Below are 17,379 nucleotides of genomic sequence, written 5' to 3' on the forward strand. Positions count from 1 at the left end.
AGAGAGGATAACCTATGGTCGCTTAGGGTAACGAACTGGATTCCAAGAGAAGGAAAGCATAGCAGGGGGCAGCAGAAAGTTAGGTGGGCAGATGAGGTCAAGTGGATGCAGCTAGCACAGAACCGGGTTACGTGGAGAAATATGGGAGAGTAACGCCGAAAGTTGGGCGAGTTGGTGATGATGATGAACAAAGTTCTGCATGCGGCTTCTCCAACAATTTTCAGAGCGATCAATTGAAGATAACTGGTCCCTTTTCAGAAACAAGCTCTATATCAACTTATTGATAAACACGTCCCTATTATCACCGTCACTGGAAACCCATCGTCGCCATGGTTCAACAAAGAGCTGAAATGCCTCAGAAAAAAAGAAAAGACTTTTTCAACCCGCAAAACATTTTGACACCGCATATGCATGGGAAATATGTTATTCTGCGGAAAAATCATTTTTACCCTTATCAGGCAAAACAAAACGTACCCCCTCATACAACGGCCCGTACTGCGTCCTCAACAGGACGACAAAATCAGCGACAATCCTGCTGGATGGTCGTGAAGAGGTCGTCTGTAGATCGTCTCAAGCCCGCGTACCTCGAAACACCTCCCCAGGAGCTCCCCTCAGATGTTCCCGGCTTATCTGCAGACCTGCTTGGCAACGTGGCACCCCCATTTCTGCCCCGTTGGCGCGCACATTTCGCCGTTCCGTCTAGACGGGGGGGGGGGGGGGGGGCTATAACGCTCGCCGATGCTATAAAGCGGAGGCGCTGAGATCAGTGTTAGAGGAAAATAAAGATGTACAGCATGTGCTCGGAGCACAGGCACAGCACGGGCTGTTCCGAATGAGAAGACTGCCACACTGGTCATCTTGCTCTGGTGCTCCATCGCAACAAGCAATTAACTGTACGAAACGCGTCCACCTGTTGATATTAGGTGTACGAAGTGCATCCAGCTATCAAATTAGGTGTACGAAGTGCCTCCACAGAATGAAATCGGGTGTATGAAGTATGTCCAATGAGCAATTAGATGTATGGAGTGTGTCCACCAGTTTAAATTAGTTGTACGAAGTGTGTCTAATGAGCAATTAGCTGTATGATGTGCATCCATCGGATGAAATTGGGTGTACAAAGTGTGTCTACCATTGCAATTAGGTGTACAAAGGGCATCCAGCGGTTAAAATAAGGTGTACAAAGTGCTTGGTTTGGTTTCTGGGGTTTAACGTCCCAAAGTGACTCAGGCTATGAGAAACGCCATTGTGGAGGACTCCGGAAATTTCGACCACCAGGGGTTCTTTACCGTGCATTTGCTTGACAATAAGTCTACAAATTGCATCCACGTTTTAAATTAGGAGTATGAAGTGCGTCCACTGTAACAATCAGGTGTACAAAGTGCATTCACCGTTGCAATTAGGTGTACGAATTGTGGCTACCGGTTGAAATTACATGCACAAAGTGCACCCACCGGATGAATTTAAGTGTACAAAGTATGTCCAATGAGCAATTAGCTGGGCTAAGGGCGTCCATCAGATGAAATTAGGTGTACGAAGTGCGTCCAGCCGTTGCAACTCAGTGTATGAAGTGCGTCCACTGTGGCAATCAGGTGTATGAAGTGCGTCCACCGGTTGAAAGGTGTACATTGTCAATGCACCATTGCAATTATGTGCATGAAGTGTGTCCACCGGTTGAATAGGGGTACATAGTCGTTCACTATGCAATTAGATTTTACGAATAGCATCCAGCAGTTGAATTTAGGCATACTTAATGCGTCCACCAGTTGAAATTAGGTATACGAAGTGTGTCCAATGAGCAATTAGCTTTACGAAGTGCATCCACTGGTTGAAAGTAGGTGTATATAGTGTGCGCACCATTGCAATTATGTGTATGAACAGTGTACACTGGTTGAAATTAGGGGTATGAAGTGTGTTCCCTATTGCAATTATGTGTGCAAAGTACGTCCAGCGGTAGGAATTAGATGTACCAAGTGCATCCATCCGTTGAAATCAGGTACATGAAATGCATCTACCTTTGAAATTAGGTGTACGATGTGCGTCCACCGGTGGAAGTTAGGTGTACGAACTGCACCTACCAGCTGAAATTAGGTGTATGATGCGCGCACACCAGATGAAATTAGGTATCTAAAGAGCATCCACCAGTTAAAATTAGGTGTACGAAGTTCGTCCACCAGATGAAATTAGGTGTACGAAGTGCATCCACCATTGCAATTAGGTGTACGAAGTATGTCTAATGTAGCAATAAGCTGTACAAAGTGTGTCCTCCAGTTTAAATTGGGTGTGAGAAGTGCATCCATCGCTTGAAATTAGGTACGAAGTGCGTCCACCGGTTTGAATTAGATGTACGAAGCGCTTCCACAGGTTCAAATTCAGAGAATGAGGTGCGTCCGCCAGATGAAATTAGGGGTACGAAGAGTGTCCATCATTTGAAAATAGATGTACGAAGTACGTCCGTTGGATAAATTATGTTTACAAAGTGCAACCACCATGGCAATTCGGTGTATGCAGTGCACCCACAGGTTGCCATTAAGTGTTTGAATCTCGTCCACCGGTTGAAATTCGAAGGCAGTTTGAGAGGTACGTCATATCACCATCGTTACAATTTAGAATTCTCATATTAACCCACGTAAGGCACAAACGACAGTTCTGGAGACTGCAGGTAACAAAAACATCCAGTGATGAAGCCAAGTATGTTGTTTTGATGATCCTCCTTTTAGACAAGTGTTATGGAGTAGTCGGATAGTTCAGCTATAACCTATGCAGTGTTTATTTCTTAGCGAAAGCATTTCTAGGTTCATGGTGAAAATCTCGCATTCGCGAGAGGTTCTCGTGCCTTTATATAATTTTCTTGCTCAAAACATCACAATAGGCTCTGGCATCAGCATAATTTCCACTTTCTTGCCTTCATTCTCAAATGTGGAGAAGAGTTGCCCTGAGATGCCCATGTCACCGATGACAATGCTAAAGAAAACATAAGTACACAAACAGGCAAGATAGAGGTACAAGAAAAAGGGTAGACAGAAAAGATAGAAGAGAAGGATGAGGAAAGGCTGTCACCATTAAGTTCTTCCATGTTACTTGGTAAGCAAAAACAGCTCTTCAGCAAAGCTGAGTTCTATCTTGTAATTTTTTTCTCCAGACAACTGTTGGTCTAGTTGGTACAGATCCATGGCATAAAATGAACAGGACGAAACAAAAATAAATTTGGACAAGGTGCTTTGTTTTGTCCTGTTCATTTTGCGCCATCTACTCTAATTTTTTCTCCCCTATAGGTTTCATTACCAAGGATATACAGTCGCCGAGCGATATTTTGGATGCCCAATTTTCCGGACTTGCCTGAAAATCCGGACCTTACCATGGCACCAACACGCACTCTATAGAATGAATGTATAACACCGACAAAAATTTCGGACGTTTGAAATCCTTCTCGTTCGATTTTCCACTCTTTCTTTCGATTGGCGACTCAAAAGCTACCGAAAACGCAAACAATGCTGGTGCCATGACTTTTCTGGCCGCTGCCATTTTGGTTTTTGCAACCTCAAACCCACGTGTCATATTGTCCGCTGATCACGCCATCAGAACCTCGCACCCGGTATAGCCTCAATAGCTGGCACCGCTTGCTGCACCATACTGCCAGTGTCAGCTCTGCCGTGCTGCCACTTTCTCTGTGGTGCTGCCATCATGCACAGTCGTCAATCACCACGATCGCCATTCACGTGTTGTGTGTTGTGCTGTTTACATCGCCGCATCAACTACAAGCAGTTACCAATGGCACCGACACCACCGTCCCATCCGCCTCCTCAATAAAACCATTGAAACGAAGAAATTACAGCAGTTTGACTGGGAAAAGAAGGCTGTCATTATCAGGCAAGTGGGAAGTAGCCGGTCGCAAGCGGACGTTGCAATGCAATCTGCGATCTCGAAGCAGACTATCTCTGATTACCTACAAAACACAGTAAAAATTCTAGAGGCCACCAAGAAGTCATCTGGATCCAGCCAAAAGAATATCAGCCAAGGTGCCCACCCGAAGCTTGAGGAAGCCATTCTGGTGTGGCTGAAAACCATGATTGTCAAACATGTGCTGGTGTCCAGTGATGTTTACAAGAAAAAAGCACAAACCCTGGAGTTGCAGATGAATATTGAAGGCTGCAAGTTTAGCGATGGTTGGGTCCAGAATTTTAAGAGGAGGCAAGACCTTAGCTTCAAAAAAATGTGCAGCGAGTGTCACAGTTGACGAGGCAGCTATTGAAAGCTATCAGTGTGGCAGGCTACAGTCATTGCTCCAGCAGTTCACACCAGAAGACACATTTATCTGCGACGAAACCGGACTTTTTTACAAGCTGTTACCAGAAAAAACCCTTACTTTCACTGGCGACCCTTGCCACGGTGGCCAGCACAGCAAAGAATGGCTAACATATCTTGTCGGCTGCAACATGCTCGGCACCGAAAAGCTCCAGATGCTGGTGATCGGAAAATGAAAACTCCTATATGTTTTAAAGGAGCGCGTGTTCTAGTGCTGTACAAAGCCAACAAGAAAGCCTAGATAACACAGCAGATTTTCGGAGGTTACATCCGGAAGCTGGACAAAACGTTCAAGCTCCAAGGACGCAGTTCTCATTCTGGTATACAACTGTGCTGCACAAGGCCACATCAAGGATCTGAAAGCCATGCAACTGGAATTCTTGCCGCTGAACAAAACGTCCCTACTACTGCCCATGGACCAGGCATTATCCGGACACTCAAGCACCTCTATCGGTCACTCATGCTTAGTCGCATGGTGTTATGCGTGGACAGTGGCAAAATCTACAGTGCCAACTTGTCTGCACTCGGCATGCTTTCCAATGCATGGAAGGCGGAGCTTCCGCCCTGCTGGTTTCGCGATCAGAGATGAAGTGCCGTCGTCATCCGATGATAGCGCCTGTGAATCCAATCAGCAGTCTTGATCCGCTGACCTCATCGAGCACTTGCGCGCTGCAGAAGCCGTTCCCATACAAGTGACGATGGAGCAGTTTGCTAATGCTGACAGCGAGATCGAGCTCTGCGCTGAACTCACCGACAACGAAAATGTTCTCCAGGTGCTTGAAAGTGATGGCTTGGGCTCCGACAGTGAAGAACCAGAGGCTGTGCTGGCAACTAGCAGTAAACTAACCCGAGCTCTGATGGTGCTTTCGGCTGTGTACAGCAAGAACGTCATCCTTGCCGACGTGCAAGCTGACTTACTTGTACGGCATGGTAGCACCCCGCAAAGGCATACTGACCACTTTTTCAAGCCGCTCGCTAAAGACTTTTCATTCCTGAATTTGTTTTTTGGACTGCCCGATTTTCCGGACGCTATCTCGACCCCTTGAGGGTCTGAAAAATCGGTCAGTGGCTGTAACAGGTTCTCTACACTAAGAATCCCACTCACAGGCCTAATAATATCGAAAAATATTTCCTTGTCATGACGACCAGCACTGAATTAAGTTGGGGGCTAAGGAGGCTGCAGCCCAGAGCCTCCTCTCCCGAGGGTAGGTGCAGATGGCCCATTTATTCTATCCTGCGCCACATATAGAACTACAGTCGAGCCCGCTTATAACGGCCCCACTTAAGACGAACTTTCGCTTATAACGAACGAGACCGGAGCGACCGCCAAAATAAAAAAAAAAATTGAAAAAAATTTTATTTCCAGTAATATACACGAAATGGGCCTCGGGCGAAAAGCTACAGCGATAGCTTGAGAGATGCCCGAGGCCCAGTAATGGCAGAGCAACAGGACGTGTGACGTTAAGGCGAAGATATACATAATAACATGAAAATTTTGAAGCACAGAAAGAGCACATATATACAAATGAAACAGCAAGTTAAAAAACAGCACAGTAAATTAACGACCCTCAATAGTGTAACAGCATGCACGAAATATGGCAGAACGTAATGAAAATGAAGTGACTATTCTTGTAATAATGTTTAAGGCAAGGAACGGAAAGTACAGAGAGACAGTGTGGAATTGATAAAATATAGCTTAAAGTCCTTAATTGACGCGGTAAAAATGTTTGGGTTGTGTATGCTATAATGATTTAATATGCATGGTAAAGTAAAACGAAGGCTCTGGTTACCGTATAACGTCCTCGTTCGAGGAACGTCCCATATTTGTTTACTTCTGGTGTGAAAGGGTTTCTCGTAAGGCTTAAGTCCAGATATATTCTTCAAGAAGTCAGTTAAGCATTGAGGTGACAATTTAAGGCAGTGAAGTAGACGATACTCAAACATGGCATGCACACGATGAATCCTATATTTCGGAAATAATGTTTCTGTATGGGCGGTGTAGCATGCACCAGCGATCAGTCTAATTGCCTTCTTTTGGAGACCGAGTATGACGTTTAGATTTGTTTTGGATGTTGTACCCCAAACGAGGTGACAGTAATTTATGTGAGATTGAATTAAAGCGTGATAAATAAGGAGCTTATGCTTTGAGGAAAATTCGTTGCGCAGTCTCGAGAGAAAATCAACAGATCTAGTGAGCTTGCTTTCAATATACATTATATGGTCAGACCACCTCATGCGAGAGTCGAATACAATACCGAGTGATTTGAACTTGTCTACAATTTCAATAATGTTATTTTCTAGATGCAGAGTACTGTTTACTGTAATATCCTGGCTAAGGGGACGAAAAAAGACTGCTTTGGTCTTGTTAGAGTTAACTACCAAACCATTAGCTGTGGACCATTTGTGGAGAGCACAAAGAACCAGATTTGCACTATTGATTAGTTCATCGGCAGAAGATCCTCTAAGAAAAAAACTTGTGTCGTCAGCGTACTGAATACAACTTGTATGATAAGCTATGCTCGGAAGGTCGTTAGCATATACATTAAAGAGGAACGGTCCAAGGAGGCTACCTTGCGGGACACCACATTCAATGAGAAGGGAGCTAGACTTATGATTATCGACCGAAACGACCTGCTGGCGCATGTTTAAATAAGAACGAAAGAGTTGGAGGGAAAGACCACGGACACCATAGCTTTCAAGTTTAGAGAGTAGTATTTCATGATTAAGAAGGTCGAAAGCTTTGGTAAAGTTGATGAAAATACCAAGGGTCAAACTTTTAGCTTCGATATTATTTAAAATAATTTCCTTTTGCAAGAGTAAAGCAGATTCCGTGGACTTGCCCTTTCGAAATCCAAACTGACTGGCATTTATTAAGGCATGTTTAGAAAAGAACCCATCGATTCTCTTGAGCATTACTTTTTCAAGAGCCTTTGAAAAAACAGGGAGAATAGAAATTGGCCTATAGTTTGTCATCTTGTTTCTATCGCCTCCTTTGAAAATAACAGTTACGTTTGCATATTTCATTCGTGCAGGAAAAATTCCTGATGTGAGCGACAAGTTAAAGATGTAGCTTAAGCATGGTGCTAAGAGATACGAAACAAATTTAACTGGTTTAATTTGGAAGCCATCGAAATCGGTGCAACTTGTAGGTTTTAGGTTCATTATAACGCTAAAAACTTCCTCGCTGGTCGTTAAATGAAAAGCAAATGTCTCTAAACCTGTATTTTGGAGATACCGAAGTGCTTCGACCGCGGAACCACTCGGTCTAAAGCTTGTGAAAAAGTCATTGAATTTTTCTGCCAGCAAAGAGCGGGAATAGGGCAAGCCATCGATCACAAGCTGACCTAAGTGCGTATTTTTATTCTTGTTAAGAAACGATTCATTTAAAAGTTTCCAAAATGCTTTCGGACCCTCCGTGCTAGTGAGGATACGCGATTGATAGGCATATTTAGATCTTCGCAGTTCGTTGGTTAACTTGTTGCGGTGTTTTTTGAAAGCTGTAAGGTGATCAGGGTTCCGAGTGGACATAAAGCGTTTGAAGAGCCTAGACTTATGATTCATCATTTTGACGTGTGTTGGAGTCACCCAAGGTTTACGGAGTTTTGTGTTTGATTTCTTTGTTTTCCAGGGAAAACACTTATTGTAAATGTCTTTCAAAGTACTTAAAAAGAGCTCATAAGATTCATCAACGGAAGAACAGGCAAAAACACAGTTCCAATCTGCAACGCGTACAGATTCGCGAAATCGGGCAAGTGTCACATCAGTTATACATTGATAAGCAAAACTATTTGGTTGTGCGTAACTTGGTGAGCAGCTATGTGGCATGGATACGAAAATGGCACAGTGGTCACTAAGGTCACAAGCAATAGTACCGGCAGAAATGACGGGGGAGACAATGTCTACTACAAAAAGGTCAATTGTACTGATTGACGTCGTTGTTATCCTTGTGGGTGTAGTGATAAGATTTCTAAAACCATTGGAAGCAATTGTGTGATTCAATTGGCAATTTATAGTAGAAGGTGCAAGTGTATTAATGTTGAGGTCACCACCAATAATAGTAGAGTATTGGACTTCAGCGGCAAAATCGAGAAATTTGTCGAGATGTGTTAAGAACTTATCTGGGTCACCTGACGGCGGCCTGTAAACGACAGAAACCATTTTGTCCGCAGTCTTCAGCACGAGCATTTCACAGTCAGGAGTCATTATAGAGAACTCGGGTAAAACTTCGCTATGAAGGCCACTGTTCTTTACGTAAATGGCAACACCCCCTCCACGAGAAGGGCGATTCAGGAAACAAGGATCATAGCCGGGCAGTTTCACCAAGTCAGCATCGCATACGGCCCATGTTTCAGTTAGCAGAATTGCGTCAAAATTGTGCTGCAGACTGTCAACAAAATATGAAAAGTCATCAAACTTGTTACGCAGAGACCGGACATTAATATGTAAGGCAGAGAAATTATTTAGGTCGAGGCAACCGTTTACTTTATGGGGAAGTAGTAATTCGTGATACTCCATATTTAGCTTTCAGTTTACGGTGAGTTATTGGGCTAGCAGAGCAAGGTTACTCTCTGACCGAATGGCAAAGGCGGAGTCCCCTTCCTTCCTCCTGACCAATATTTTGCCGTTGACATGCCAAGCAAATTTGAAGCCAAATCGTTTCGCCTGCTCTTTCACGATTGCAAGGAGGTCTCGCGAATACTTGGTCATGTTCTCTTTGACAAAGACAGAGCTGTCTACATCACGGAAGGCGCTCCTTTTGACGAACCATTTGTCCCTTAGCTCCTGACGAGAAAATCGCACAAGAATGATGGGAGTTCTGTCCTTTTTCGCGGGCAGTCTATGCATGGTCATGACATCCTGTTGCAGTAGTGGTTCAAGAGAAACCTCGGCCCCCACTTCATTAATTTTAGCCAGTAGGTCTTCCTGTTCGCTCTCAATAACACCATGAAATTCCAGGTTTAAACGCCGACTACGCCATTCCAGGTCATTGACACTAGACTTGATCTCTGTCAAATCAGACCCAGCACAGTTGCTTTCCAGCACTGCAACTCGAACTTTGAGCTCTTTGGTTTCCTTTTCTTGGGCATCGAGTCGTTCTTTGAACTTGTCGAACTCACCCGAAAGCAAGTCAATTGCCTTTTCGATTCCGTCCACTTTTTCAGGGAGGCAAAGGAGAGAGCTAAGCTTTCTGTTTATGTCTAACAGAATTGTAGGTATATTAACTTCTGCCTGGTCGGCTTTCCCTGTGATAGCGCCATTACTTGCATTCGGTCTGCAAGACCCACACTTCCATGTTTTCCTAAACGATTCTCGTTTCCCCTTGAGGGTTTCATCAGTCACACCCGAGCAAGCGCCCGAGTGGAAGGAAAAGTCGCACGCGCAGCATGTCAGTTGTGAGTGCTCTTCAGACAGCACTCCTCTACACGCGCAACAACGGGACATGTCAAAAACTAGACCGGTAAAAGCAGAAATGTATCAACAAGAATTTTTGTTTCTTTGGCAGCAGCGGCAGGTTTGGACTGAAGGTATAAGAAAAGTGACCAACCTGGAAAATCACAGAGGAGCGTTAGGCGAGGTGCGTCACACGAGCTGCCGCTGCTGCCAAATGCGAGCAAAAAAAACGCCCACAGTAGACGAAGCCGATAAGGCAACGATGTGTCGCCGCTATCGCCCAGGAATGCCACGAATGGTGGAGAAGCTTCTTGTTGCGTGAAGAAGGGCGCCAACTTCAAAATGGCAGTCCCGAAGTAGCAGCCTCCAGAACAGCGCACGTCCAAGGGCACACAGATGCAGAGGCCAGGAAAGCGGCAGCAACACGAAAGTAGACGAAGCCGATAAGGCAACGATGTGTCGCCGCTGTCGCCCAGGAATGCCACGAATGGTGGAGAAGCTTCTTGTTGCGTGAAGAAGGGCGCCAACTTCAAAACGGCAGTCCCGAAGTAGCAGCCTCCAGAACAGCGCACGTCCAAGGGCACACAGATGCAGAGGCCAGGAAAGCGGCAGCAACACGAACTGGAAAATCACAGAGGAGCGTTAGGCGAGGTGCGTCACACGAGCTGCCGCTGCTGCCAAAATCATTCTTCAACATTACTTCAATGGCACAAGATCGCACGTACAATGAACGTCCATGAGCGCTGCCGATCGGTTACAGCGAACGGACGGGGTTTGCGTAAACCCGGCGCCCCGATACGAGATAACGATGGGCTCCCATCCTTTTTGGTCTGTTTTCGCAATCCTCCTCGCAAGCGAGCTACCCTTTGCTCGGCGACGCGCGCTGCCTACGAGTGTCGGCGCGTGGTGTGGCCTCCAAGGCCACGCTGCCGCCCCTCCTCGCAACTCCGCTCCCCTCTCCTCTCGCCATTCCCTCGTCTTCGCCTGTCTCCACGGCGCCGGCCGCCGGCATAGTCTTCGAAGTTTCGTCGTTTCGTTTCTTGGCTGTTCCATTGAGCGGCCGTGCCAGGGGCGGGGGGCGCCAGGAGGCAGGCCTCTCCATACGCCAGCGGTTGTACTATAGTGCTCTAGAAGATTGGGCAGTGTGTCGACCGCGCCGCGAAATGCATGGAAGCGGGGGGCCGCTTTTGCGATGACGGAGGCGCCGCAGCGCAGAGGGCGCCACCAGCAACTGGTGTGTCAGCCGTCCGGGCGCCCGCGTATGCGCGCTGTGCAGCAGGGTGGATAGCGCGCGCATTGTACGTTCTTGTTTGCTTGTGCGTCGTCTCGAGCTGTTCGCGACAAGATTTTATAAATATGCCGGTTAATGGGGCTCAGTACTGTTAGCAATCACCTAATTTATTTTCCCTTTTCCGTCGACAACACCTCGCGGAAGCAACATGACAGGAGCTGGGCTCTGAAGAAAGCAGCTTGGAGAGGGCGTACAAATTCAGACTCGCACACCACGCTTCACTCGCCGTACAGCATGCTTTAGCATTCCTGAGGCACCTAATTGACGTCCAGAAATGCGCTCGTTTTGAAAAGAAGGCAGTGTGGAGGCAGGATGTATGAAGAAGTGAAACATACAGCACGTGCACGCGTTCGAGCGCTGACTAAAACTGGTCACAGTAACCTCATTATCAAAACAGTACAAAATGGTATATTCCGTTGTTTTCCACGCCAACTATGCCGACTACAGTACGTCACTGAAGCCACAAAAGAAGTCGGCATTCAGTTGGAATAAATTAAATGTGGACTATACCCCGCATGGAGATATAGTAAAGTAAGGACATGAAAAACGAACGACATCACGCCAACTGGCTACTGAATAACGGAACACAGTGGGTCAGGAGAGGTGAAAGAAGTGGGAGGTAAAGGTTGCACACAAAAATAAAAAGAAACGTGTCGCCTACCAGGGAGGGAGAAAGGGGTTGGTGGAAGGCACGCAGCGCCGTGAAAAGAGCGACCGCAAATTTGAACAAAGGTTCCGAATTTTCGTGCGGCACGGCAAACGCACGACGAAGAAAGCAGGCAGCTAAAGACGAAGAAAAATGGAGATATATTAAAAACAATAAAAAAAGAGGAAACAACCGAGCATAAGAACCAAATGAAGGCCCGGGAAGAGGAAAGCAGTGCACAAACAGACTGCAATCGAACGCGTATAAAGATATAAGCATCGAAATTTAAGAGACAACAATTTGTGAAACTGTACACTAATCTAAGAACACGCCGTTTTCTTTTCTCTCCATAAGCTGAAACATTGTTGTAACGGGTCGCTTTATAAATACCCAGAGATGTGCGCTATACTTATGACATTTAATCTCAATGCGTTATAGTTTAACAATGACCTAATTGTTCAAGAAAATGTTTCCATTCTAGGGTGCGCAAGCAACCGGTAATATGCAAGTCATTGCCTCCAGAAGATCGCTCTAGTCCTGTTTTATGTACATACAAAAAAAAAATGAATAGCTTTGAAAAAGAAATAACGACGGAAAATAGAGGACGCAGAGGCTATAGGGTACGCTTAATTCGCTTCCGCTAGATCATACTTCTGCGAAAGAGAGGTTGTGAGGCCGGCACGGTTTCTCACCACGAACAAAAATAGCGCTATAGGTTCGAAGCTAGGTCGCAATTTACTAAAACATTTGGCTCGGATGCACTGTCCTTTTCGACTGCTTTGAACTTCAGATTTTGCAAACTTCCTGTAAAATGTGAAGGTTCAAAAAGTTTATCTACTTGGAGCACCAGAAAAGCTCCCACTTGAAGCAATGAAATTTAATGTGTTTTTGCGGCTTCGCTCTTTGCGAAGTAAGCGAATCACGTCAAGAGTTCCCAAAGGGAAAATAATTAAATTCCCTTGTAAGTATTTCACGTGTAATATCAACCTTGTTAACAATTATAGTCTGGTTAGTACTGCAAAGAGCACCCGCGGCAAGTAGCCAGATTATATATAGTCCGGTAAGAAGTAGTTGCAAGTATATCCAGTCGATTACTCATATTTAATACCACACACTCAAAGAATAAACACGTATTATGTCCGCATTTGATTTCGGCATTATATTAATTGCTTGCGTATTAGGTGCTCGTCATCTTTTTCGCATTTTTCCGCTTTCTCTCGGTGCGCCATACCTGCCAATTCGACGCGCAATTATCAGTGCTTTTATTTTTGTTTGTTTGCTCTGTACCATTTGATGCCAATAAAGCGTCCGTACTCAAGTGCCCACTATGAACGTATTACGTATGTGACAGGTTCAATTTTTCACATTTTATTTGAGGTAATGCCGTAGCTGTACTTGACTTTTTTTTTTTTTTTCATCTAAACAGCTGGTTCACCCTTTGGCTAGTGGCACGCAAACAAATGTCCGTGATATACGTATACGTTAATCACGAACAAAGAATAAATTCTTGAGTCGCGTATACGTCTTGCTTATTTATTTTTTTTTTCCGGTAAATACCACAGTGCTTCAAATTAGTACGGTAGTGAATAAATGTGTTTTGCTCGCACGCTGTATTTGTAATTTCTATAAGCGGTGATTAGGGCACGTAAAGAACACCGATTAAAGAGATATATTAAAGATTACTTACGATTTAAGATAAACGTTGTTATGTATTAATAAGCGCAAGCTGCGAAATGTAAGCAGGTGTTCGTAAATAGGGTTTGTAAAAAATAAGTGTTCCTAAAGAGGCCTTACGAAGCACAAGCTTAATTTGATTCGCATGTATACTGTTTTTCTCCGCGTGTTAATAGCGCTCCTGGGCAGTAGCCTTTATTCCCTTACGGGAAAAACGAATGCAAAACACCACGCTTCGTGGCAAACATAAAGTACAAATTGCTCATCTGGTCGATTTGTAACTGTCAGCAGGAAGAAATGTTGAGAGTTTCAGATAGCTATTCAAACATCGCGCGCTGCTCCGAAGGACTACCCAAGCGTGAACGATGTCTCCAGATAGACGTAAAAGAATGGCAGGGATCAGTTTAAGCACCTGGAATAAGTAGCCCCTTTATTAATTATCACACTAATTGCGTAGCGTCTGCAAATAGCTCCAAAGAGAACCGCACCCCTCCTCTGTACCCCCGCTATCCCGCGGCCGCTACGCGCCGAGCGGCGAACGTGGCACCCCTGTTGCACGTCGCGCCCTCTCGCGGGAGTCGGTTCTTGTCATCGCAAAAGCGGCCCGCTCTCTGGCGCCGGTCGTCACACTGCCCAATATTCTAGAGCACTATAGTTGTACTGTTTGCACGGGCGGACTGAATCAACGCCTCCTATAACTTCCAGGCCTGCGCGTCACGTGACGTGACGTTGGCTACGTCACGACGCGGAGGCTGATGGCACTCCTACCGTTTGTGGCCGTGGTGTCGCCGGCGTAGTGAATTCCTTCGCTCGCCTCTGAAGGGAGCGGACGCACGTTCCGTTGTCTCCCGACTAGGCGCGTCTCCTCTCGCGTCAGTTGCCTTTCAGCTCTCGGTGCGGGCGGGTGTGTGCGGCGCTCGCTCCGGCGAGCTCGCCTTCGCCTGCCTCCGGTGCTCCGGTTATTACCGTCGCACCTCCCTGGTCCTTCTTGGATCATCCCCGCTGGTCTCATCCAGCCCCCCAGCCGAAGCGGAGCCCGGATCCGTCTCCCAGCCCAACCCCCGACCCTTGGGCGTGCGAGTGTGTCCCGTGCTGCGGGTGTTGCCAGGTCTCGCCCTGCCAGCACACCCTCCTCCCTTGAGGAGTTATCAGTGCGGCCCCCTTTTGACCTTGGTCTTCGCCTGTGGCGCACCGACGTCGCCCTCGCCCGAGACGAGCCCCAGTGCTGGTACGGACTCGTGGCTCTCCGCCAAGGCTCCCTGCAGCTCCTTCGGGGGCGCAGTCTTGCTGGCCCATGCCAGTTTCCCGCGGACCGCAAGGTTCGCGAGCCTCGACGCATCCAGCGTCACCTGCCGCTTCTGCGGCCCTCCCTGCTGCTTCGGCAGCAATCCCGGGAACCCCGTGCTCTCGGGCCTCGACGCGCCGCCCTTCCCGACGGTTCTTCCAGCTCCCCCTGCCGCGCCTCAGCTCCGGCTGAGGTACCACTGCGGTCCCTTCCACTGCCTCCACGATACCCCCAGAGACAGTGACCCGTGTGCTTCTCGCTCACGGGCCTAGGAGTGCCATCTTCCTAGATGTCCCCTACTCGCCGCGCCGCTGCCACGGTAGCGGTTTCCCAGCGGTCATCCCAACTGCCACACGGACTCGCCGTTGTGACAGCGCACTGCAGATCCTCTGCAGTTACCCCGGCGTCTTGTTCTCTAACCGGAAAAGGACCCTGCACTGGGCTCCGACTTGCCGGTAGCGGTTGCGCTTGTGTTGTGTGTTATCCGCGGGGTACCCAGGATAGCCCTGTGTGTTCTGCGGACCTCCTCGCAGTGCTCCCATTCTTCGGCCCCTGACTGTGCGGACTGTTGCTCGCGCGTCCTCCCCCCCTCCCAATCCTCCCCTACCCCATTCCCCTGGGCACCAAGAGTGCCACCGATAGCTCAGGCTGGCATACGTCGTGCCCAGTCAACGCCTGCCCAGTACCCCATCCCCCTTCATCATAGTAACCACCACCACCGTAGTGCGGGCTGCGTCGCGCTGCGCTTGTAGCTCCCATCGTTTTTGTGGCAGGCGCGATGTTTGAAGGTGCGAGTTTCGTAAACGACGAAAGAATGTCCCATGCATTTATGAATGTCAGCTGGTTTCTATTTACCGCAACGAACATCGCGAAGCAAGCGGGTGGAGTAATTTTGCATGTGGCCTATTACTGCGTCATATGAATGCATCATGTATGCGCCTGTGCGCATTCTTGAGTAGTTTTATTTTGTTGACAAGTGCAGCCCATTAATGCGATCGGTCATGAATGGGGGATGCTGGTTATTTTTTTTTGATGGTTACCTTGTTTTTGTTTCGTGGAAATGGTACGTGATTTAGCGCCGTCTGTGAAGCACTGTTAATGTAACGCTATTTGTGAACTGTAAATCTTAAATGATTTTGAATCATATCAAACACCATTATCACCTTATTTTGGTTCATTATATTGACCACGTACCATTAATATTGTTGTAGCTTTTGAGAGATTGACATATGCTTTTTCAGGCAGGAAAGATAGGCATGGGGGTTGAGGAGATGGTTGCAGGTTGAAAAAAATGTTCATCACAGCTCTCGAAGGGCTAAATTGATGCTGCAGACTACGATATACTTTTGCTATGAAACAATCAAACCTGGATAACAGGGTGACCCAAGCAATGTTTATTTACTGTTAATTTCGCTCACTGTCAATACAGTGTAGTACAATACAATTTCAAATGAACAGGTCGCAGGCGTGGCACAGGCAATGACACCTTTACCACTTTTCCTGTCTTCCAGTCAGTATACGACGTTGTTCGTTCCAAGCACGAAGGGTCGAAGTGAACAGCACAGACCTACAGGAATGCAAAATATGCGTGTGAGGGACATAGTATCAGTGCAAGAAAATTGCTATCGTAAATGGCAAATGCCCAAGCAAACAAATTAAACCAGCAATTTATGAATTTCTACCATTACATTCTTAGGTTCCCCTTTTCACTCATATGAAAAATTGGCAAGTTTACTACCACAAATGTGACCTTTGTGTTAAAAATAAGCAATTTACTGTTTCCTTATTGACAGTAAACCTGGCAACATATGCTCAAACAACGGCAATACATCGGTAGTAAAATCTAAAACTTTCCCACGGCGTGCTGTTTTCAACGTGCCGCATATTTAAAGTCTTACGCCGAAGTGTATACACCTCGTTCGCCCGAACAGCCGCCGGCGTTGTAGTTCGAACGATCACGTCGGAAATAATCGGACGCTGCATGAAAGGCGCGATTGAGGCGTCCACCGAGATGCTGTAATGCGAGAGAGTTACTGCACCCGTCCTTTCCTAAAAATGCCGGTTGAAATGTTCACCGATATGTCGAGATGTGAGAGGTACTGCGCCCTTACCTTTCTTGACAATAATTGTGGATATGGGAAAGGAAATGACGCAGTATCTGTCACATAGTTCGTTGGACACAAAACGCGTTTGTGGAATCGGCGTTCGGAGAAGCGTCTTCAGAGCGCAAGCAGCGTAGGGGTGGAACGCTCACGACGACACACTGATGCTTTCGCGTCCGCAGCTTTAACTGCCCTCTGATTTTGTGGAGTCGATGTGCACAAACGCGTCTTTTGCGCAACCAGCGTTCCGGTCGAACGCTCATGATGACATACCGATGCTTTCGCGTTAATAGCACGTAAGCATCCTTAAGCCCTCTGAATTTTTTTTCCCCTTAAGGTTACCTTCTGCACTGAGGAATTTTGCATCAAAAACTCCTGCACCTCTGAGAGCTTACACATTGACCACGCAATAAATAATGTAACGCGAAGGGAATATATTTACATAAACTTTACAAATTACTCAACCGAGGCAGCGGCAACAGAGAAGGTTGTAGCCGTACTTCATACAGCGGACATTACGGCTAACAAAATTAATACTTTCTCTCAGCACACATGCCAACGCTTCATCGGACCATTCACACGCATGACATTCTTGGTGAAACGAAGTAGTTTGAGAAAAATGAAAACTAAAGAATCATTGAAAGCATTCTTACCTTGGTACATGAAGTTGGCACGAAATTCTTCCTCG

The 17,379-nt window shown here is 46.6% G+C and overlaps 1 protein-coding gene across 1 annotated transcript in view; it reads right to left on the reverse strand.

The window, feature by feature from the left end:
• Positions 1-17,379, reverse strand: part of LOC146210302 (uncharacterized) — a 190,728-nt gene that overhangs the window by 14,515 nt on the left and 158,834 nt on the right. Inside the window, exon 6 of the mRNA XM_084609140.1 lies at positions 9,848-10,314. The gene's annotated coding sequence lies outside the window, so the exon portion shown is untranslated. The remainder of the gene's footprint in view (positions 1-9,847; positions 10,315-17,379) is intronic.

This window comes from Amblyomma maculatum, chromosome 1 (assembly GCF_055883805.1).
Source record: "Amblyomma maculatum isolate TAMU_Amacu chromosome 1, ASM5588380v1, whole genome shotgun sequence".
NCBI lineage: Eukaryota > Metazoa > Arthropoda > Arachnida > Ixodida > Ixodidae > Amblyomma > Amblyomma maculatum.